Raw genomic sequence first — 24424 nt, 5'->3', positions numbered from 1 at the left:
TCAACCGTCGGGAATGACTTTTTCTACCCAGACACAGCGCTTAACAGACAGGGTGTGCTACGATTCAGGGGCAACCTAGGAACAGAGATTCCAGACCAACTCTGGCTGGAATCAACATCAATGTAGGAGAGAGAAAGTTCAAAGTCGCACCCCCAAGAATTTACCAACCACTAAGGAGACCCCGAGGTCTGTTGAAGGAGTAGTTGATAGTCTACATTTGAACAACCCGCCACCCCAAGGAACTAACCAGTGTACACCAGACTCATCTCAGTCATTTTCGAGTAAGGAGGCACATTGGGACCTTAGATTCAATGAGCAGGTGTCAGAAAATCGTTAACACCTCCAAAAAAGGGGGCTGAGGTAGCCAATCGAACAACTCAAGATGTGAACAATGAGAACATAAATCAGGAAAGATCAGCAAAAGATAAAGAATTTTCAACAATCACGACACTGACAGCTATCATAGCCCCCTTCATGAAGCACTATGAACAAGTAGACGATCAATTGAAGGATCAAACGACAATGCTGGCCATGTTAAATTTCAAAAATGATATTTGTGGAAGCCTTCATCACAGCTATTTATTTATTTATTTATTTATTTGAATATTGTATTGTACTATCCAAACACGCCTGTGGTGGTCTTAACAGTATGTACTGCATAGCAATCAATTGTGACCTTGCAAAATAGTATCTAGGTCTCTCAGCATTCAGTGTTCCTTGCATGAAATAAGTCAATATGATTCTATTCGTGATTTGTGCTCCATAGCCACCAGGAAAGTCTACCTATGCAATTGGTTTTCATATCCAAATCCGCAACCTTGCTTACAGCCACAGCACCTTATATGTATTACCACTACTGCTCATTTATCTGCTTGCCTTGTACGCCATTATTTTTAGATAGTATTGACGTCGTCATCATGCCAAGATAAGGGCTTTACCCCTATTTTAGAACTGCAACAATAAATTGTTAACCAGTACTGTCACCTGACATAGATTTCAGCTATTAGATGAGCCTGCGTACTCTCAGCACATCTATTATAATAGCGTAAATTTTATCTCAGTATGCACACCCTGCCTCTTCTGACCTGCTTGCTAGGCATAGTGCTCATCCTTCTCAAAAGCACTCAGAACACACACAGATCAGTGGTAGCCATCCACGTCCACTCCATCAACCTGAGCTCTGACACCATGATCAACCTACCCAGTCTCACACATCATACTTTGCATACAACCATGTACACACCCTCACATAGTTCCAGACAACGTAGACTTAGGACTCGCACTCACCTGAAGAATGTTGCTACCGTACCTATTCTTATAACACTCAGGAACTCCTGGCTAGGATCACGGACCTCTTATAGAGCTAGCGACAGATTCCACTGCGCCACAGTCATCAACCACACCAGCACCCAAATACATCACCAATTACCCACCCACAACACCACCAATCTTCACCCATCCTCATTAAAAGACATGCCACACACGTCCAACCAAAAATAACAACCAGTATCGTGCACTACTCAATGTCCGCTCTCTCAATGCACATGCGTTAGAAGTGAACGATCTAATCACTAGCCAAGACCTGGACATATTAGCCATCACGGAAACATGGCTTCACGAAGCATCCGGCCCAGCCATCACGCTAACACTTCCTGTAGGCTATTCTATCCTCAGACAGGACAGGCCTGATAAAACAGGAGGGGGTGTAGCATTAATCTACAAGGACGACATTGTCATGAGGCCTATACCTCACCCAAGAGAAGGGAATGTAGACATCCTATTAGCTAAACTAGCCATCTCACCAAAAAACACCATAAATATCCATGTCATCTACCGCCCACCTGGAGCCACTATGGACGTCCAGCATCAGGTCACCCACCTCTTAGGGGATAATATCAAAACATCTAATAAAACACTAGTACTAGGCGACCTCAATTTAGGCTTCAATGACTCTAATGACAAAGCAGCCACGTCCCTCACTAAGGACCTAGTCGACCTTGGCTTCTCTCAGAGAGTCTCCTCTCCCACTCACGTGAAAGGCCGAATTCTAGATTGGGTCATAGGCCATAATTGTGGCTCAGCAATTATATCTAATACTTGCCTCCCATGGACAGACCACAAGTGTGTACAATTCACCCCCCCATCCACACCATGCGCCAAAACTACTGTATCCGCACCTGTTACTTTAGCTAGAAGCGCAAAAAAACTCACTGCTGAGAACATTAGTTCATGTCTTAACCTTCCATGCCTAGCACCACCATTCTCATCAGACCCCAACGTATTAGCTGAGTTATTCAAAAATACACTCACTAGTGTAATCAACTGTCGCCCCACTAGAAAATAAAAAAGAGAAAAAATCCTTCCACTCGAATTCCTGGTTCACAGAGGAGCTACAAAACATGCGCAACTCCAAACGCCAGGTGCTAAAAACATGGTAGGCCAACACCTGCGATATCACCAGAGCTAACTTCCAATCCATTACCAAAAAATACAAAGAAGCCATATTCAAGGCTAAATCGGAAGCCTACAACAACCGGATCGCCTCTGCCAATTCCCAGTCTAAAGAACTCTTTACTATTTTTAAAGAACTAACAGTACCTCCCATTTACTCTGACGAGATCGTTAAAGATCAAGCTTGGTGCACCAGCATTCAATCCGCTATGCTAAAAAAAATAGATCTTCTCCAACTCAAAATAGATGACCACTACAAAGCCCTGCCTAAACTGATTAATCAGAAACAGAACCAGTCCAAACCTACAATAAGCAATTGTCCTCATTTCTCATTTACTGAAGTCTCTCAAACAGATGTCATAGAAATCCTCAAACATCTCAAACCCTCACATTGTAAGGGTGATGTATGCCCACCCAAAATCATCAAAGAATGCGCTGAGCAACTCGGGCCCCCTCCTTGCCGCTTGCATCAATGCCTCATTCAAAACAGGCACAGTCCCAGACAGCCTCAAAGAGGCCTGGGTACGCCCGCTCCTAAAAAAAACAACACTAGACCCTGCTCAACCAAACAACTATCGTCCCATAACAACTGTCCCGTTTCTTCTTAAAATACTTGACAAGGCCGCTCACAGACAAATTCAATTATACCTCAAAACCAACTCTATCCTAGGAAAGAGACAGACTGGGTTCCGCAATGGACATGGAACTGAAACCGCCCTACTAGACTTAAAAAACCAAATTATTAATATTCTGGACAAAGGTAAGCCTGCCCTCCTCCTTCTACTCGACCTCTCAGCAGTGTTTGACTTGGTTGACCGTAACACCCTCACCAAGCGCCTCACGCATGCTGCACACTTCTCTAATCATGCCGCAACCTGGGTCACTTCCTTCCTAGAAGGCAGAGCTATGAAAGTGTTTTTCAACATAGCCTATGCAGAACCCACGATCATACAATGTGGTGTCCCCCAGGGCTCCTGTACAGCCCCCACTATGTACAGTCTATTTACAAAGCCCCTCTTTGATAAACTGGATACACTTGGGATCACATATAAAAAACTACGGAGATGATACCCAAGTGCTCCTTCCCCTTACAGGGATCTATCACCAGGACGCCACAACCCTCCAGCAGATTTACTCCACAATCCAAGCTTGGATGGCCACGAATGGGCTTTGCCTCAACGGGGACAAAATGGAAATCCTCAATCTTTGTCAAAAAGCTACCTTAGCCAAGTTAGACTCTACCCATCTCAATTTCCGGATCGACAACTGTGTCATCCCAGTGCTCTCCTCTGTCAAAACGCTCGGAGTCCACATTGATGCTAAACTATCCATGGACAAACAAGTGAGCGCCATTGTCTCAGCCTCTGCACTGAGTACTAAACTCATCAATGCTATTAAGCCGCTTCTAACCAAGGACAACTGCCTCTCTATCGCCAGAGCCACCATAGGAGCCAAATTGGATTACTGCAATGCACTCCTAGCCGGCACTTCCAGAAAAAACCTAGACAGACTCCAAATGACTCAAAACAATGCTCTTAGGGCTGCTCTTAATATACCCAAAAGAGAACACATTACACAAGCAAGAAAATCGGCTCACTGGCTCCCAGTCAAAGACCATATCACGTTCAAATTACTCTCTACCACTCACAAATGCATCAATCTCTCTGCACCTTCATACCTCTCTGACACATTATCTAGAACTGTATCAACAAGGCTCATCAGACTGGGATACACAAACCAACTCACAGTGCCCCGAATTATCAGGGCTAAGGCAGGAGGAATAGGTTTCCCTCATCTTGCCCCCAAGCTATGGAACGCGCTCCCCACCGCCCTCAGAGCCGAAACATTTCTCCATGCCTTCCGTAAAAATCTTAAAACTGCCCTATTCAACTAATTTACACGACCACATACACACTATAGGTGACAACACACACACTATAGGTGCCACGTACCCCCACAAGCCATCATGGCCCACGTCGTCAATTACTATACCAGTATGAGATAACCTATTGTATGTCTCTTGTATACACCAGGTTTGTCCATCAATGTAATTAGTGCATTACTTCCACTGCGCCGTCTGTATTCTAGATGTAACTAAGCTATGAGTAACCATGGTAACCAGTGCCACGATGCTCTCGGGCTGATGTGCGCTTAACAAATGTGAATTAATAAATAAATAATAAATCAATAAAAATGATATTTGTGGAAGCCTTCATCACAGCTATACAAAAAGATATGGATTCAAGCATGGCAAATGTCACAGGCCTACTTCACACAATTCTAGACCATTTGACTAAGGAGAAAGAATTACGCCGTATATCAAGAACTTTTGACCCCCTAGAAACTAAGAGCCTAAACGAAAAAAGAATTGAGGGGTTAAATTACGCATTTGAAGCAAAAGAATCCAGACCTCGAGGGGCATTGGAGGGAGGTGAAAAGGAAATGTGTTGCCCCAATTTAACCACTCCGAAATTACCAGGAGAGGAAGTGAGAGTCTCGGAAAGAAACATCACAATGCAGGAAGCGTCAGAGGTGACTAAAGTGGGTGAGAAGCAGAAGTGACAGGAAAACAACTTAGACCCACCCCATAACCATATAAAACAAGTTTGTTCAATCTTCATGAAAGGTCAAAACAGTCAACGGGTAACTACCCATAAAGACAAGGGAAAACATAAATCTGACCCAAGGACTAAAGGTCTTCCGTCGCAAGGGGTAATGGGAAATTGCAGGCGATCCAGAAACCAAAAAATCAGCAAATGACGGCTAAACAGAGAGGAATGGCAGTTAAAAAATGTATCAGTAACATCTCAGTGCCAACTAATAAAACATTAGCCATCCCAGAGAAGACCATAAAGTCTACTCTGCCGTGTTGTCCTGCTTCAAACCAGAAACAAGAAGGGGTGCAAGATAGCAAAGAAGAAGCTCAGGAAATCACAGAAGAAGCTGGAAGGCAAAAGACCTGATGGACCCGTCAATTTACTCAATCTCAGATTATACCTTGCATGATGAGTCAGTGAAAGAAGAGGACAGTATTGAGGATGAAGCATCAGATAAAACAGACAAGGAAGATAAACCACACTGGTCTTAGGGACCCAAAGGACCTATCTGTTCACAAATAGAAAAGCTAAATGAACACTGGTTTGTAAGTAAAGATCAGCAGCCTAGGTTGCCTCAAGCAAAACCTGGCGCAAATGACCAAGGAGACGGAAGTGAATCTACAGGGTGCGACCAGAGGCTGGGGGACAAACCAAAGCCAGACACATCAACAATCCCACCAAAATTAAAGACAGCAAAGGAACTTCCAGATACATCAAGACCAGACACGGCTAAGGCAATTAAGCCTGTCTGCGCCCAGGGCAGCCGTGCTAATTACCTGATTGAAGAAGACGGATCTTACAGAATTTTGTCATTAAAACTGCCACGCCCCACGGTAAGAAGAGAGAAGGGATCGAAATCTCAGGATCATGTGCCAAGGAACAATCAAGGAGGACCAGAGTCAAAAAGAACTTGGGGCTACCAAGACGGACTTCTCCTAGAAAGAATGACCCCTGAATCTGATGCGTTAATCCTTAATAGAGCGAACGTGTTAAATTTACTTCACCACGTCCCGTCATTAAGACCTCTGACATCTGATGACTTGGCAATAGTGGAATTTGTGGATGATGAACGAACGGATAGAGTAATAATCTATCCTACTACTCCACTTATAACACAACTTTTAAAACATGAAGCGACCTTATTGAGACCATTGGGGTTTGATTTGACAGAACAAAAAATTATATTAAGACCAGCTAAAATCCCTACTCTCGATAAAAAGATGATTGGAGACCCCAGAGATCAGTGAGGAGAGCAGACAAACGAGGGAGGTCATTGGAAAGGCATTGTACTCAAAGATCAACGAGCAAAAGGAGGGATCAAAAACCACGGACTACATGGAGAGAGGACAACAGGGACTCCAGGCACAGTCATCACAGACGTAGTCGTACAGCAGGAGAAACGATCGAGAAAGAACGAATTCAAGAAAAGATGAAGAGAGAAGGAGAGCATATGGATCTGAAGAAAACTGGAAATGGTTGATGAATATGGTTGTAGACAAAATTAAAAGGCCATAGAATCAACAACATATTGACTTGAAACCCCTCAATGTGGCAAGTTGGAACACAAGGGGTTTTAAACATTTGCTAACTAAAGAGGGCAAAAAAGTAAATGTCTATGACATATTTTGTCTCCAAGAGACATGGTTAAGAACCCTGCCATTGATGAATGGCTATTCGTCGCATCTTAATTCGGTGACCAAATGAGTGAAGGGCCGGCCTATGTCTGGTCTACTTATATTGATTAAAAACGATCTTCAATTCACAATTTTGGAAGAACTGTCACCGACCACGCTAATTCAAATCTTGGTGGGAAAAATGTAATGGCAAAACTTAAAAGAAGGTACAATTCTAATTGTGTTCAATGTGTATTGGAACCCGGCAAGTATAGCAAATATGAACTTTCCAACTCAAGTGGCTAACTGGATGGAGAGATGCAGGTTGAAATGGAAAGAACCTTGGTTTGTGGTTTGTGGGGATCTGAACGCAGTCTGCGTTGACAAGCTTGGAGATCGAATCCTACATCATCCAATTACAGCCACGGACACAGAAAAAAGAGGAATCATGTGGAAGGAAATGATCGAGCCACAAGATATGGTAATGTTGAACAAAAACACCACTGACATCCCGGCAAAGATTACAAGACAGGGGAAGAGCGGGGGACAGGTGCTCGACTACATCTGCATTTCAGGAGAGATGGAGGACGTGGCAAACAGGTTGACAATGGAGAACATGGAGGAGAGCGACCATAACTTACTGTCGGCTAAGCTGATTCCGGTAGCCCAAAATCAGGGCATTTTATATCATACGGATTTGGAAGTAATCATGGGGAGGAATAGAGTAAAAATCGCCCCGTAAAAAATAGCTACCTTGACTAACCAATTGAGAACTGCTATTAAATAATATGCTCAAGCGGATGGAGAATTGAGAACCTTAAATTACCTGGGGTTATTTAACCTGTTCGAGTTTAATCCAGTGCATTCCATTAAAGGCACAACCCCCACATCGGGACGCTTACGACATAACTGTCGCTCAAGAGAAAAAAAGTATGAAGAAAAAAATCACCTTGCTCAAAAATGATAGTTGATTGGCTGCAAACATCCTCCAGAAAAAGATTTGGCAACATTACCACAACTGGCTACAGCGTTATAAAAAAGTACTTTTGAGGAACGACGCAGAGAAGATGCTAACTTTGCTCAGAACCAAAAACTCGGCTGAGATGTGGAGGGCGATAAATCAGCAGGATACCCCACAGGAGGCAGTAATTCTAAATCCAATCCCAGCAGCAATTTGGACATCCTACTTTGGGTCATTCTATGACCTTGACCCTGAGATGGCCGGGATGAATTCACCAACAAATCCAACTTGCGACATGATTGAAACGGACCGGACCCAGAAATGACCCACAAATCGTCAAATTCAAGAGCCCGGGCCGGATGGCCTAAGTAACACCATCCTAAAACAAGACTCAGACCAATGGGCGATATTTCTATCTATCTTGTTCACATATATAGTTAAATCGCAGAAGATCCCAAAATCATGAAAAGAGTCAATCATTATCCCAATACATAAGAAGGGTGCAAGGGCAGACCCTGTCAACTGTCGCCCAATAGCCCTGGTAGACGTTCCTGGTAAAATCTTTGCCTCTCTAATATTGAAGCCTCTAAGAGAATGGGCTGTCACCTCAGGACACAGCGACATCTGGCAGTCTGGCTTTGTAAGAGGTATGGGTACAAGTATCAACATCTTCATAATAAATCTGTTAAAAGCCTGTATTGCAAATAACAAAGACAAGAAAATCTACATTGCGTTGATAGATTTAACGCAAGCGTTTGATATAGTTAGCCGCCTGTTACTATGTTCCAAATTACATCAGTGGAGATGCACACACCCTTGTTTATACCCATCAAAGACTTGCATAGTAATACATCGATAAAAGTAAGATTGAAAGGAGCAGGGCTTTTAACTAAAGCAGTGGATACAAACAAGGGCCTGAAGCAGAGGTGTTCCTTGGCACCTGAGCTCTTCAAGCTCTTTATAGCTGACGTTGAATCCGCCTTCAAGGACGTCAAATGCTTTCCTCCAAAAATTGCAAACATGGAAGTAGGGAGACTCTTATACACCAATGACGTGGTTCTTATGGACCAAACCCTAGTCGGGTTGCAGAGACAACTGGATGCCTTACAAATATACATCGAGAAAAATGATTTGATCATTAACCAGAACAAATCACTCATCCTACCTCTGGGTTGCTGACAAGGAAAAAAAAGGCATAAATACCGCGTATGGAACCTCATGAGAATGAAGATACCGGTGGTTGCCTCCCTTACCTGCTTGGGAGTATGTCTAAACACTAGTTCTATCGAAGCACCGAGATTTGAGAGTCTTGTAAGGAAAGCACAGAACCTATCAGGCCAAGGTAGGATATTACTTGAAAAATATGGTGGCTATTCAATGATCCCATTGATTAGATTCTATTGTTCAATTTTAACTTACAGCGCTGAAGGCTCCCTTTATTTTAATCCTGGAAACTGGGCAAAAATAGAAGGTGCCTTTTGGAAAAGGACATTGAATATTCCCAGAAGCACCCCGATACAAGCTGTGAGGATGGAACTTGGGCTCACCTCGTTAAGGGCAACAGTTGAATGGAAAATACTGTTTTTTTCAGGAAATGTTTTCAAGACGAGGCGAAGGGTGGCTTCATCTGTCTGAAAAAAGCTCTAAATGATCAAAATGAGCCAGTGTTGACAGAATGGGAAGGGACATGTAAAACACCTTTAGCTAGTTGTGGGGGAATCGCACCAGTCCCTCATTAATAACCCAGATAAAACCAAGAAGAAACTGTTCACCCAGGATTGGATTCATACAGAAGCTGAAAAACAGAAATACAGAATTTACGGGACACCATTGGGAGAAAGCCATAAATTAAACACCCTACCGAGGTACCTGCAACTTATTCCAAACTGGTTCTTTAGGAATCAGTTCTTTTTCGATTCCGTCTGAATCGATTCCAAACTAAAGAGACAGTAAATAGGGGAAAATCAGATGGAAGCACAATGACTTGTAGATTGTGCCAAGCTGAAGACTCGCAAGAATCCATAAAAAACCTGGTGATGGATTGTCAAGCCTTGGAACAGCAAAGAAGAAATTTAATGTGGTTGGCAATCACTAAATATGGCAAGAGAACCACAGAGGACTGGTGGAAAATTCTGCTTTCAGGAGCGAAGACATCGATAACCTTGGCTCTGGTCAAATTTTTAATGGTGATTTTAAAAAACTGGAAGAATAACTGAGGAACTTTCCAGTAACTTCCTTCTTTCAGCTGTGGACTGTATTAACTAGGAGATATTTTACATGTTTGTTTATTTTACATTGTGGACTATGATGGTTAAACGTTGTCAAAATTGTATAACCAATATGAACCACTTTAAATAGAAAAAAATATATAAAACATTCCCATTTTACTGTCTTATTTCCCCAACATGGCACAAAGGCCAGGGAACCAGCATACAGCCCCCCAAGCATGAAAATGCTTACGCGCACCCCTCGGAATACACGTACCTCTCTCGCGCTATCGAAAACGCATGGAAAACTCCCTGTGCACCCCTCGGAATACACATACCCCGCTCGCGCTATTGAAAACACGTGTAAAAGTCCACGTGCACCCCTCAGAATACACATACCTTGCTTGCACCAGCCAAAACCCGTGGAAAAGTCCACACGCACCCTCGGTATTCACGTACCGCATCCCACGAAGAGCACGTACAGAGCGATGGAAACCCACGTGGGACTTTCAACCCGTTGCAAGGGAACATCACAGGAAACGTCACAGATGCGCTTACGTGCTAAGGGCCTTTGCTCGGATTACACACTGACGTGCTGTTTTTTCACCTGCCAAATCACTCCGTATCAAGCTGGCCACGCAACAACACATGGAAGACCACGCTCCTGCCTAGAAGGCTGAATTACTGCCCCCCAGGAGCCCCGAGCAGCCTCCCATGAGCCATCTGCTTCTGTCTGCCTGCCTGCTGCCACCGTGCCCTGCCATTTGGTGCCTGCACATCTGCCATCTGCAGGGGTCCAGTTGCATTGACCACCCCTGCTGGAACAGAAGACTCCCGACTGAAGTACCATCACTCCACAGCCCAGCCCCACTACCCAGTTGCCCACCCACACCTGCCTCGAGGGTTGCCATGTCCGACACAACACCTTCCAGCACCAGTGGCAACCCCCAGCTAGAGAGGCAGAGGGCTACCAGCTTCAGTGAAAATGAAGTTGGTATCCTGGTAGAGCAAGTTCTGGGGCATTATGATGCCCTCTTCACACCATCGCGTGCTGACAAAAAAGGGCGGAAGAGGATTGGAAGGACATCGTGGGTGCCATCAATGCAGAGGGGGTGGCACCCCACAACATCAAACACGTCCATAGCGCTGGGAGGACTACAAGTCCAGGACCCTCAAGAAGGCCTGGCGCCTCTTGGAAGCAGAGGTTGCAGTGGGGCAACAGGGCCAGCTTACCACCCAGCAGATGAGGGTCCTGGAGCGCATCGCACAGTGCTTCACCACAAGATCCTCAGGATGCAGGCCCGTCTGGAGTCGAGCGGTAAGTGGCCATGCACTCACGTTTAAAAAAGGGCATGTTGCAGTGTGCTGGTAGTTAGCTACTTGGCTGCATGTGTGAAATGGGTCATGTTTGGATGTGTGTGTGCAGGGACATGATGGTGCCACATGTGAGTCCAGTCAGGCGTGACCAACATGGATGGTGCATGTGTAACAATGCATAATGCGGAGCAGCATGTGGAACGCACACATGTATGCATGCCTGTGTCTGTAATTTGACATGTTTGGGATGTGAGAGATGTGTGCTGTTGTCATGGACATGCATGATGTACATGTCCGTGTGTTTGAGTAGTGTGTGCGCCATGGATGCATGACACATGTTGGTGACGATGTATTGATTCACTGATACAGCCTAGTCATCCCTGTATCCACTGTGTCCGGGGGTATACCGGGCCAAATGCATGACCCTCCGGTGACTTGTGTGTATGTGACCAGCATGTCCCATGGTACATGTGAGAATCAGCCCACCATTGGATGCAACTACGGTGCCTTGGACATGGATGCCAATGTATGTTGCATGTGCCATGCCTGTTCCTGTATGTGTGTTGCCTGCACTGACCCATGTGTTGTGGAGGGACATGACGGAAGTGACGTTTGACAGTGCCACTCATGTGCCATTGCTTTGTGCCTAGGGGACTATAGTTCAGTACCCTGATGCTTGTGTTCAATGTCTCCCTTTTCACAGTGGCGAGTGAAGAAGAGGGCGGAGATGGCGCTGTGGAGGAAAGCGGCAGGGATGCCTCCACCGGCCGGCGACGCAAGGCTCAGTCACCCTCCCAGGAAATACCATCATCCGGGAGTGAGGGGACTGGTGCCGCGTCTGACACTACGGCTCCAGCAGATGGGGTGGATGAGCCCCCACAGGGGCTTGCAATGGCGGAAGACGGTGCAGAGCCATCCAGGTTGGTGGTGGGCATAGAGGAAGAGGAGGCTGCTACAGAGCTGCACATGGGGCCTGGTGGGGGCTCTACCACTGGTGCAAGTGGTGCAGTCCAGGGGCAGGGGCAGGAGACAGCACAGGTCGCTGCAGAGGTGCCTGTGCGTGTCTGCGTCCCTGACACTGTGACTGCATCACCATGCACCAGCAGGGATGCCCCATCCCAGGCCCGTCCGCAGGTAGGGGGGAGGTCCATGTCATCTGGCACTCCTCTACCTGCGGACGAGGGGACCCGTGACCGGGTGGAGCCCGTCCTGATTGGTGTTGTGTTGCACACACATGACATTTGTGATGATGTGCGTGGTTCCCGGGGGGACCAAGCACGTCATCACGAAGAGCTGTGTGCCAACGTGGCCCAGTTGGGAGGGTCTATGGTCGGGGGTTTCCTCCATGTGTCGGTCACACTTACAGCCCTCTCCTCTGTACACACATATGCCAGTCGTTATCCATGCTGTCTTCCAGCACAGATGCCACCAGGGCCCCCTGTGGATCTGCCCCAACCAACACAGCCAGCCTGGTGGAAATTCCATCCCTGCCACAGTCGGGAGTCAGAGGTCCAGCAGGGGTGGACACCCCACCAACTGGACCCCAGCGGATGGTGGATGTGCCGGCATCATCGGGCAGGGCACGTGCACGACGGCGCTGGTGGATTCCATCATCCCGGATGCCGTCGTGCTGGCAGAGGCAGTTGCGTCGGAGGCAGCGGCAGGCTCAGCGCGGGAGGCATCATGGCTCGGGGCATCAACATCAGAGGGGCAGGCATCGGCTGGAGGGCAGGAGGACCCTGGATTGGGAGTGTCTTTCGTGTGGCAGCGGTTGGGCCATCGGATAGAGGCAGAGCGGCAGCAGGCGGAGGAGGCACGGTTCACTATGGTCAGGGCAGAGAACTCCATGCGCAGGGCATTGGGGTGGGCTAAGTGTCTAGAGACAACTCGCAGGGAGTTGAAACAGGCCATGACTGCATCCCTGCGAGACCTCGAGGCCAGGGAAGAGGCCCGCCTCCGGGACATCATCGTGGAGTTTGATGATGCCCTGGACCCAAACATCAACGAGTGAGCCGTTGGACTTGCCCGCCGCCATTGTACATAGTTCATTAGTGTTAGGTTTCCTTTGTGTTTTCTTTTATTTTGGAGTTCATGGACATTGCTCCACTTTGTGTATATAGTTGATTCTTCATAGGACTTTTTTGTAGGTTTCCTTTTGTTTGTGGATCATAGACCATTTGGACTTCCATTGTATATAGTTGTATATAGTTGCAGAGTTGTACATACTTTCTTAAATGTTCCCATGGATCAATGGTTTTCTTTAATTTGGATTATGTTTTTCTAATAGACATTGGCAATGGTCCACTTTTTCATCCAACATGACAGATTATTTTGTTTCTTCATTGGATCAACAATTTCATTTTTTTAATTTCTCTCATTGGACATTGATTTTCAGGTTTCATTTCGTCAATGTCAGTTCATAATGTTTTTAATACATTTTTGCTAATTTAAAGATTGGTGTTGTGTACTATCAAAGGTTTTGTGCATGTCTCAATGACCATTGCCTCAGTCATGTGCTGCCACTGTGTGGCTCCGTTGTGCATTCCTGCATGAGCATGGTGGTCCATTTAAGACAGTCATGGCATGGGTAATTTGGGAGTGGGTTCTGTGGATGCTTGCATGCTTGTACTGGGGGCAAGGGGGAATAGTGTTGGCATTAGGGACATGAGTCTGTTTTGTCAGGACATGTAGATTGGTGGGCCATGTGTCGGGGCCTACTGGTAGGTGCCTGTCACTGCTGGGTGGGTGGTTGGGGGACATAAGTCGGGGCCTGCTGGCAGGTGCCCTTCACTGGTGGGTGGGTGTGTGGGGGTGCAGGGGGACATGAGTCGGGGCCTGCTGGCAGGTGCCCGTCACTGCTGGGTGGGTGGGGGTACAGGGGGACATGAGTCGGGGCCTGCTGGCAGGTGCCTGTCACTGCTGGGTGGGTGGTTGGGGGACATGAGTCGGGGCCTGCTGGCAGGTGCCCGTCACTGCTGGGTGGGAGGGGGTGCAGGGGACATGAGTCGGGGCCTGCTGGCAGGTGCCCGTCACTGCTGGGTGTGTGGGTGGTTGAGGGACATGAGTCGGGGCCTGCTGGCAGGTGCCCGTCAATGGTGGGTGGGTCAGGGTGCAGGGGAACATGAGTCGGGGCCTGCTGGCAGGTGCCCGTCACTGCTGAGTGGGTGGTTGGGGGACATGAGTCAGGGTCTGCTGGCAGGTGCCTGTCACTGCTGGGTGGGTGGGGGTACAGGGAGACATGTGTCGGGGCCTGCTGGAAGGTGCCCATCACTGCTGGGTGCGTGGGTGGTTGCAGGACATGAGTCAGGGCCTGCTGGCAGGTGCCTGTTACTGCTGGGTGGGTGGGGGTGCAGTGGGACATGAGTCGGGGCCTGCTGGCAGGTGCCCGTCAATGGTGGGTGGGTGGGGGTGCAGGGGGACATGAGTCAGGGCCTGCTGGCAGGTGCCCATCACTGCTGGGTGGGTGGGTGGTTGGGGGACGTGAGTCTGTGCTCCCGAGTGCATGGTGCCATGTGGGCTGGCCGCAGGCCATGCCCAGGGGTGTAGGGTAGTCCCCTGTGGTGTGGGCTGCCTGCATGGCATGGGGAGAGGGCAAAGGGCACAGCCGAGGTCCCACACTGCCAATTCGCGTGTGAAACTCCCCGCGCACCCCTCGGAATATGCTTAGCCCACCCATGCTAGCAAAAACATGTGTGAAACTCCCAGCGCACCCCTCAGAATACGCATACCCCGCCCGGCTACCGAAAATGCATGTAAAACTTCTTGCGCACCCCTTGGAATACACGTACCCCACCCGGCTACCAAAAACGTGCGTAAAACTCCCTGCGCACCCCTCGGAATATGTGTACCCTGCCCGGCTACCGAAAACGCATGTAAAACTCCCTGCGCACCCCTCGGAATACACATACTCCGCACGCATTAGGTAAAATGCGTATGAAAAGTCCCCCCTGTGGTTTGGGCTGCCTGGGGGGCATGGGGAGGGTGGATGGGCTGCCTGTGGGGCATGGGGAGGGTGGATGGGCTGCCTGTGCGTATTCCGTGCGCGTGGGGTTTTACACACATTTTTGCTAGCGTGGTCGGGGTAGTGTATTCCAAGGGGTACGCATAGACTTTTCCACACGGATTGGCAGTATGGGCCCTCGGATGAGCCCTTTCCCCCCTCCCCATGCCCTGCAGGCAGCCCACACCACAGGGGACTACCCTACACCCCTGGGCATGGCCCGCGGCCAGCCCACATGGCACCATGCACTCGGGAGCACAGACTCATGTCCCCCAACCACCCACCCACCCAGCAGTGACAGGCACCTGCCAGCAGGCCCCGACTCATGTCCCCCAACCACCCACCAACCCACCATTGACAGACACCTGCCAGCAGGCCCTGACTCATGTCCCCCAACCAAATTGACGGGCACCTGCCAGCAGGCCCCGACTCATGTCCCCCAACCAATGACGAGCACCTGCCAGCAGGCCCCGCCTCATGTCCCCCAACCAATGATGAGGACCTGCCAGCAGGCCCCGACTCATGTCCCCCAACCACCCTCCACCCCACCGTTGACGAGCACCTGCCAGCAGGCCCCGACACATATCCCACCAAACAACATGTACTAACAAAACTGACCCATGCCCCTAATGCCAACCCTATTCCCCCTTGCCCCCCAGTACAAGCACACAACCATCCACTGCACCCACTCCCAAATTACCCATGCCATACGAGTCTCAAAAGAACCACCGTGGCCATGCAAAAATGTACAGCAGAGCCACACAGTGGCAACACATGACTGAGTCAATGCTCATAGAGACATGCACAAAACCAATGAGAGTAGACCACACCAATAATGAAGATATATGAAATGTATTAAAAATTGTATTGAAAAAACATATCACAAATTCAAACGTATAAATTAAGAGACAATGAAATCAGAAAAAAAGAAAAATCCAATGGCAAACAAAAATCCACAAGAGGAAAAAAGGGAAGTGGTCAATTTCCAATGTCGAAATAAAGAACATGAAAAAATCCAAGAAAAACCATTGATCCATGGGATGTTAAAATAACCAAAGTATGTACAAGTCGGGAACTATATACACTTCAAGTCCAAAGGGTCCATGATGCCCAAACCAAAGGAAACCTACCAGAACTCCCACAAAAAAACTATGTACATAAAGTGGAGCAAAGTCTATGAACTACAAAAACAAAAAAATAAACAAAGGAAACCTAACACTAAAGAACTATGTACAAAGGCAGTGGTCATGTCCTTTGGCTCACTCTTTGATGTTCCGGGCCAGGGCATCATCAAACTCCTTTTCAACGTCCTGGAGGCGGGCCTCTTCCCTGGCCTCGATGTCTTGCAGGGATGCAGTCATTGCGGCCTCCAACTCCCTGCGAGTGGCCTCGAGGCACTCAGCCGGCATCAACGTCCTGCGTATGGAGTTCTCCAGTTCTCCGCCCTGACCATAGTGAGTCGTGCCTCCTCCGCCCGCTGCCACTCTGCATCTATTTGCCAGCCCAACCATTGCCACACGGAAGATACTCCCAATACAGGGTCCTCCTGCCCTCGGGCCGATGCCTGCCCCTCTGATGTAGATGTCCCTGAGCCATGATGCCTCCCACCCTGAGGCTGCTGCTGCCGTGCATGTGCCTTGCTGGTCGATGGCTGCACGTCCTCCTCTTGCTGGGGTCTAGTTGTGGGGGTGGCCACCCCTGCTGGACCTACGACTCCCGACTGTGGCAGGGATGTTTCCTCCACCAGCCTGGCCGCTGGTTCAGGGTCAGCTCCACAGGGTGCCCAGGTGATACTTGGGCAGGAAGCTGGCACAGAGGACGACTGGCGCATAGGGGGTTCAGTTGAGGAGTGGGTCGCTAGAAGATCCAGCACACGGAGGAACCCAGCCTGGGTGACCTGTCCTAGTAGGCCGACGCAGTCAATGAGGTATTCGGAATGACGTGCATTGTCCTCACGAGAACCCCGCACGTCATCCTGAATACTAAGTTGACGCAACGCCACCACAGCTAGGACCCGGTCCCAGATAGCCTCATCCGCAGGGAGAGGAAGGCCAGTTGTTGTTTGCTCATCCTGTGGAAACAGAGAAATTGACATGAGGCCGGGAAGCCCAAATGGAAACACACCAACACAGGTTACAAAGGACCATATAAAGCGCTTTATTTCAAAGTTACAAAGTTACCAAGTTATCAAAGTCAATTGACATGCGAATAGCTATTCGGCTCTCTGACTCACACACGAACCTCCAACGATAAGGTTTCGCATCGAAAGTGGGAGAGACCGAATATCTGGATGCTCGGGTTTTTATACAGTTTGTACCACATTGGCCAGCCCTCTTGCGAGTTAACCATTCTTGGAACCATGGCTAGGGTTCGTAGCCAGGTCGAACACACAATTTACATACATTAGATCAGTTCCGCTGATACAGTTACATATTTACACAAAGGTTGAACAGAGGACAGGGTCTTAGTTCATGACCCTAACACGTAGCCTGCGGACATATTATTCATTCACGTGTGCGGAGGTCACCATGGCCGAAGTCTTACTCGCAATGTCATTCGGCCTCCATTTTGTGATTCGGGGTGACTTCCACACTGCAAGAATACCTAAAATGGCGGCTAGATCCAAGATGGCGGCTTTACACAATACACTAAGGTCAAGACCTTCCCGCGGAACCTACGTTCACAATATTCTTTAGACAGCTTGGCGTAGGCCAACATACATTTAAACAATGCGATTGGGGTCACAATATTATATCGATTTCCACAGACCCTCCTTTTGGCCTATGCCAAGTGCTAAAACATAGTTTTCTAATACTTTTGAAAATACTTGAAGGCATTATCATTCATAGGTTCCGCATCATTGTCTGAAATATCAATAGCCATAAGGTCGTTCGTAAGAACTTCTTGCAACATGAACTCTTTAGATGCTGTCTTCGGAGTGTATATCTTACGCCCTATTGCGCTCATTACCTGGGCACAACATTCCCCCATCATTCCGCATATACTCGGGAGGCATTGAAAACAACAGCAAAGAAATAACAGAGTCCCTAAAATACCTAAAATGACAGAAAGCACCTTCCACCCCCAAGATCGTAGAGAATCCCAAAACCAAGTACTAAGGCTCCAGTCTCCTACAGGGATATGGACTTCAGAACTAAGAGTGTGTAAATTCTGAATTGCTTTAAATATTGTTGGTGAAGAATCTGGTACGAAAACGCAACAAGCGGACCCCACTAATTTACATACTCCACCTCGTTCGGCTAAAATGACATCTAATGCCATTCGATTTTGCAGTGCTACCAATCTTATCGCCTTTTGCTCTAAGGTCATATTGTAGAGTATGTCCGTGGTCCGGTTGATCGTTTTCTCCAATACCCTCGCTAATCCCCTAATGTTTTCTGAATTTGCTATTTGTCCCCAGAAGGGGACTACTGATTTGGCTATATCCCCGAACACTTGTCCGGGGGTATCTTCATCACTATCTCGTCGCGGGCGAGCCTTGGATACCTCTAAGGTACTGGCTATAAATACACCTGGTAACAATATCCCTAAATAACAAGTTCCCTGCCAATCTTTGGGCAACCAGGGAAAAGCTAAACTACCACAAACAAAATAAACGGGTCCCCCTACATACAAAGGCCTATTTTCCCCAGTCAAATTTACAATATTCATACAAGGCTCAAAATCTCCCATTGGCCTAGTGCCATTTCTTTGTACACAGAAAGGGACAGAATCAGGATTATGATTTACAGAATAAGAAGGAGGCATGGCATCCTTATTGCCTATCGGAGCCATCTTGAAAGAAACTAGATTTTGGAAAGGAAAGGAAAGTTTATCAGACGGCTTAATAGAAGCGATATTAGGTCTACTCCTATTTGCGAAAAGCGAGCATCCCAGGGGAGTCAATTCACGTCTCTCAAATTCATTCAAATTAGTGCCATCGAAGTTCCCTGGGATGCTATCATTCCATCGGCCAAAGAAGAGTGCTCTAAGAGAGGCATAGCAGGAAGTCGTTAGAGGTAAGGGGTGTATATACCATCCCAGTCCCTTGTTCCCATGTTGTGGCAAATGCGTGCAAATCCAACAATTACTCTTATTAAAAATAGCATGCGTAGCATTCATCACTATCATCAGAGTGTTATTATGATATTTCTGTCTATGCCGAGAGTCCCTAGGGGACAGAGTGTGAAGGTGTACAGAGGGAGTCAAAACAGTTGGTACAATTTCGGTCGGTAACAGAGGCTTCAAAGGATAAATTTCTTCGAAGTACCAGAGTCCCACAGCAGCAGTTGCAAAACTAACAATAATCAAAACAAGAACACAACAGTACGTTTTCAGGGCCCAGGCACATTGTCCATTGTTCGAACTGGTCACCTCCTTATCTAATAGTTCAATACGAGGAGCAGCGGTGAAGGCGGCAGGCATCATGGTTATCCCGATCGACGGCCCCAATGTTCGTTGCTGGCGGCACTTTGGCCGCGCGACTTCTTAGTCCTTCCCAACCCTAGCCAACAGAACCCTCCTTTTCTGTGTTCCAAAAAAGGGAAAGACAATAGTATTCCAATCACTCCTTTTTCTTCCAGATGCACGATACTCGTGCAGCGATTTTATTTTCGTGGTCGAAGGTTGTACCTGATGGTACCCAAGTTTGTTGAATCCAAAAGCAAAGAATTGTCGCTCCCTGAGGGGAGCGTCACGTCGGTGGCGACGGAAGTCGCAGAACTCGAAACAAGGTTTTCCGGAAGTGATTGATCAAGGGAGTGCGGAGACAAAATGGACGGCTCCCCGAGCTCCTCAGGCTCAGAGAACTTCTCCGACGCACTCACAACGCTGCTTGCTACTCCGAGATCAGAGAGTGTAGCATCAGCAAGGGGTTCTGTTTCTTCTGTAACGTGTGGCGTCGGGTGAGGGATCTTCTTGATGTGAGTTGCATGTATCCAGTTCTTCTTTCCTGCCACCCGCACTGCCGTCCTGGTGACCAATAAAACCTGGTAGGGTCCCCGCCAGCGAGGCGCGAGACAGGAAGACCTTTCGTAGGCCTTTACCAGGATCCAGCTGCCGGGCAATATATCGTGTCCTGGGCCCGTAAACCGTACAGGTAAGGCGGCCTTCACCTGGTGGTAGATGAAATACAGGTTTTTAGTCAATTGATTACAATAATCTACAAGCAATACATTCTCCACATCCCTCAGGGCTTTAGGTTTAGGGAGGCCCCAAATAATAGCAGGCCTTCCCATTACTACCTCGAATGGAGAAAGCCCAGTTCTAGTCTGGGGTGTGGTGCGCATAGCTAACAATACAATAGGTAAAGCATCTGGCCATTTTAATTTAGTCTCAGCACATGTTTTTGCAAGTTTGTTTTTCAAAATACCGTTGTGTCTTTCTACCAACCCCGCACTTTGAGGGTGCCTAGCTGAATGAAAACGTTTCTCAATCCCTAAGGCAACACATATTTGCAATATTACAGCTGCGATGAAATGCGGGCCGTTATCCGACCAGATTATCCTCGGGAGCCCAAATCGAGGAAAATATTCTTTCACCAAGATCTTTGCGGTGGTCATGGCGGTAGCATCTTTGACGGGGAAAGCCTCGACCCATTTGCTAAAAGCACAAATGATAACAAGAACATACTTCAAGTTATTACATCGCTCCATTTCAATAAAATCAAGGTGAATGGTTTCAAAGGGGACAGAGGGGGGCCCGAAACTTCCCCTTGGAGTCACTGTCCCTTTACCCACATTGTGCTGCAGGCAAATCATACAATTCTGAACATATCTTTTTGCAGTTTCCAAAATTTTGTCATTCACCCAAACCTGCTGTAATATCTTTGCAATTTGCTGGGCACACACATGTGTTGGACCATGTGCCATTGTGACCATTGCTAATACATAAGAATCAGGAAGCAACCATTTCCCGTCAGATGCGTCCACCCAACATCCTTCGTCATCCAATTTCCCCATGCCTTCAGCCCATTTCCTAGATTCTTCAACAGAGGCATCAGTCTGAATATCTCGCACAGACCCAATGCCTTCATCTATTATACAACCATCTCTCACTTCCCTCGAGGTATACATGTCTGTGCTAAGGTCTGTGGCTGTTTGTCTAGCTATCAAATCTGCAAAAGCATTTCCCTTGCCCACATCGTCTATGACCTTCCGATGTGCTGCACATTTCATGATTGCTAGTTGTTCAGGGAGTGAGAGTGCTGAGAGTAGTTGTACTATTAAGGGGCCATGCTGAATCTTGGTCCCATGTGAGGTCAGAAACCCTCTTTCCGACCACAGTTTTCCGAAGTTGTGAGCCACCCCAAAGGCGTACTGACTATCCGTATAAATATTAACTCTATGCCCTTGGGAGAGCTCACAAGCACGAGTCAACGCTATAATCTCTGCGGCCTGCGCAGAGTTATGCGGAATCCTTTTAGTTTCTACGATCTTGTTCAAAGTAGTAACTGCATAAGCAGCTGTAGATGTGCCATTCGGAAGTTTAAAGCAGGAGCCATCACAAAACAGCTCCCCTTCCGCATTCTCCAAAGGAGTATCTGAGAGGTCTATTCTGCCCTTCGTTTCTTGCTCGGTGGCATACAGGCAGTCATGTGATCCGTCATCGCCGCAAGCAGTAGTTTGCGGGAGAGGCAAAAGTTCAGCCGGATTGAGAACACAACACCTTTTAATTTGGATATGAGGAGCAAATAGAACTAATTCATACCTGGTCAACCGGGCAGAAGTAAGGTGTTGTGTTTGAGTTTTATTCAATAGAATATCAACAGAGTGAGGTACCATCAAAATCAAATCGTGGCCTAGGACCATCCCCTCACTCTGTTTTACAGACGCAGCAGCAGCAGCAACAGCGCGCAGACATCGCGGCAAAGCACATGCAACAGGATCGAGGGCGGAGGAATAATAGCCGCACGGCCTATTCTTCCCTCCATGTTCCTGTGTTAACACAGACAAAGCACATCCATTACATTCATGCACAAACAACACAAAGGCCTTATCGTAATTTGGTGTACCCAGAACCGGTGCTGAACACAGCGCGGCTTTGAGAAGCTCAAATGATCGTTGATGTTCCGATTCCCATGGCAGTGGCAAAGAAATGCCCTTCCTCGTCAAAGCCAACATCGGTTTTACCACTAGGGCAAAGTTCGGGATCCACAGTCTACAGTAGGACGCCATCCCTATCAGGGCTCTGACTTCCTTCTGTGTTTTTGGGACAGACATGCCAGAAATGTGTTTTATTCGTTCAGGTGTCAATCTTCTCCCCTCCTTTGACAGGAGGTAGCCTAAATAGGCAACCTCCTGGCAACAATATTGAAATTTCTTAAGTGAAGCTTTGTGACCATGTTCAGCTAAATGAACAAGCAACAATATAGTGCCTTCTTTACAAGCTTTCTCAGAGTCTGCAGCTAAGAGCAAATCGTCTACATATTGAAGCAGCGTGCAAGTAGGTGGCAATTCAAGGGTGTCGAGCTGCTCTTTTAAGGCTCTACTATAGATACTAGGACTTTCAGTATACCCTTGAGGTGCCCTTGTGAATGTAAATGAGCGTCCCCCCAAGGTGAACGCAAACAAATACCTGCTCTCCTTGTGTATCGGAATACTAAAGAAGGCGTTTTTCAAATCTACGACACTGAAGTGCGTAGCCGTAGCAGGGATCATTGTTAAGATTGTTGTTACATCCGGCACGATTGGAAATTGTGGGGCCACTACCCGGTTAATAGCACGAAGATCTATTATAAACCGGTACGGAATTGCATTGTCGCCTTTCTTATATACCGGCAAGATCGGACTATTACATAAGCTACCTGTAATCTCTTCGATCACTCCACGATGTACAAAATCGGAGACAATGCATTTCAAAGCGCGTTCGCCCTCAACTGAAATTTTATATTGCGGAATGCGCGGTAGTTTAACCCCATGTTTCAATACTATCTTAACAGGGTCAATGTGCAATATCCCGACATCATTGTCGTCTATTGCCCACAAATATTCTGGGACAATGCCAAATTCGGGAGGTAGAGGTCGGGTCAAGTATTGGGAGTTAAAAGGTTGCTGTGGTGAAACTGTTAATCTTATTCCGTCAGGGGAACAATGAATCACTGCGTTCAATTTCTTCAACAAATTTAACCCCAGCAAATTTTCTCCACAGTTTGAAGTAAGAAGAAAAGGGCACTGGTCTGTAAAAGGGCCCAAAGAAATGGGTACCGGTGCAGAGACCGGACAAACAGTTGGTATACCAGAGAACCCTATAGAAACATTCGTTTGCCCTGACAGGGGGATGTTTGGAACCCGAGAATGGTCGATGGAGCACTTCTGTGCTCCAGTGTCGATCAAGAACTGATGTTTCCTATTCCCCACCAATAATTCAACATAGGGGCCCTTCTGAATAACGGGAATAGGTAAAGGTTCCAAACGCTGCTTCGGGCAATCCTAATAAGGCAGAACTTCATCAAAGGGAAGTTCCTCAGAAAGATAGGCGGCGGAAGGGTGATCAAATATATTTCTCGAGTCCATACTCGGGGTCTGATTTTCCTGTGAAAAAGGTTGCTGGGGATCTCGTAGAAGCTGACCCCTATCAGGGCCCCCTGCTCCAGGGCGGCCCCGTGGTCGCCTACCCATACCTCCGAATGTGCCTCCTGACCTCTGACTGAGGGCAGGGCACTGTGCTCGCCAGTGACCTTCCTGGCGGCAATAAGCACACTGATTAATATTTATAGAATTTAGAGGAGTATTTCCTCTTGGAATGTACTGACCTCTAGTTTGTGTCGTACCTCCTCTGGGGTGCCTGACAATTTGCTGCAACAATACTTTAGTCTTTAGGTCACCCCTTCTTTTTTCGATTTTCTCTTTTTCGTTATTAACCCGATTCTCATAATACTGAGCCATATGCAAAACCTCTGACTGAGATTTTGCCTGCCAAGCGCTCTCTGAGGACATAATTTGTGACTGGATGTCGGGCAACAATCCACGCACAAATTTGTCCACAAACAACCTCTTCCCCGACTCTGTACCCAAATCCTGTCCACTGAAGTCGGAGAACACTTGTTCAAACCTATTAAAGAATTCAGTGGTACCTTCAGTTTTTCCTTGGACACAGGCCGTAAGCTTGTCCCAAATAATCCTTTTTTCCGGAATTATAGTTTTCAATTTGGCAACTATTCTATCTGGTAAAGTGAGTATTACCTGGGGTGGTTTCTCACCAGCTGGTCGTTCCCCATCTATTCTAGTCAAATTTACCCATGTATCCCCTAACCCCGGCACATCATCTACTGTCCGTAC

This window comes from Ambystoma mexicanum, chromosome 5p, assembly GCF_040938575.1.
Source record: "Ambystoma mexicanum isolate Mex_15411 chromosome 5p, UKY_AmexF1_1, whole genome shotgun sequence".
Taxonomy (NCBI): Eukaryota; Metazoa; Chordata; class Amphibia; order Caudata; family Ambystomatidae; genus Ambystoma; species Ambystoma mexicanum.
The sequence above is the reverse complement of the archived record's forward strand: the minus strand, read 5'-3'. Positions refer to the sequence as shown.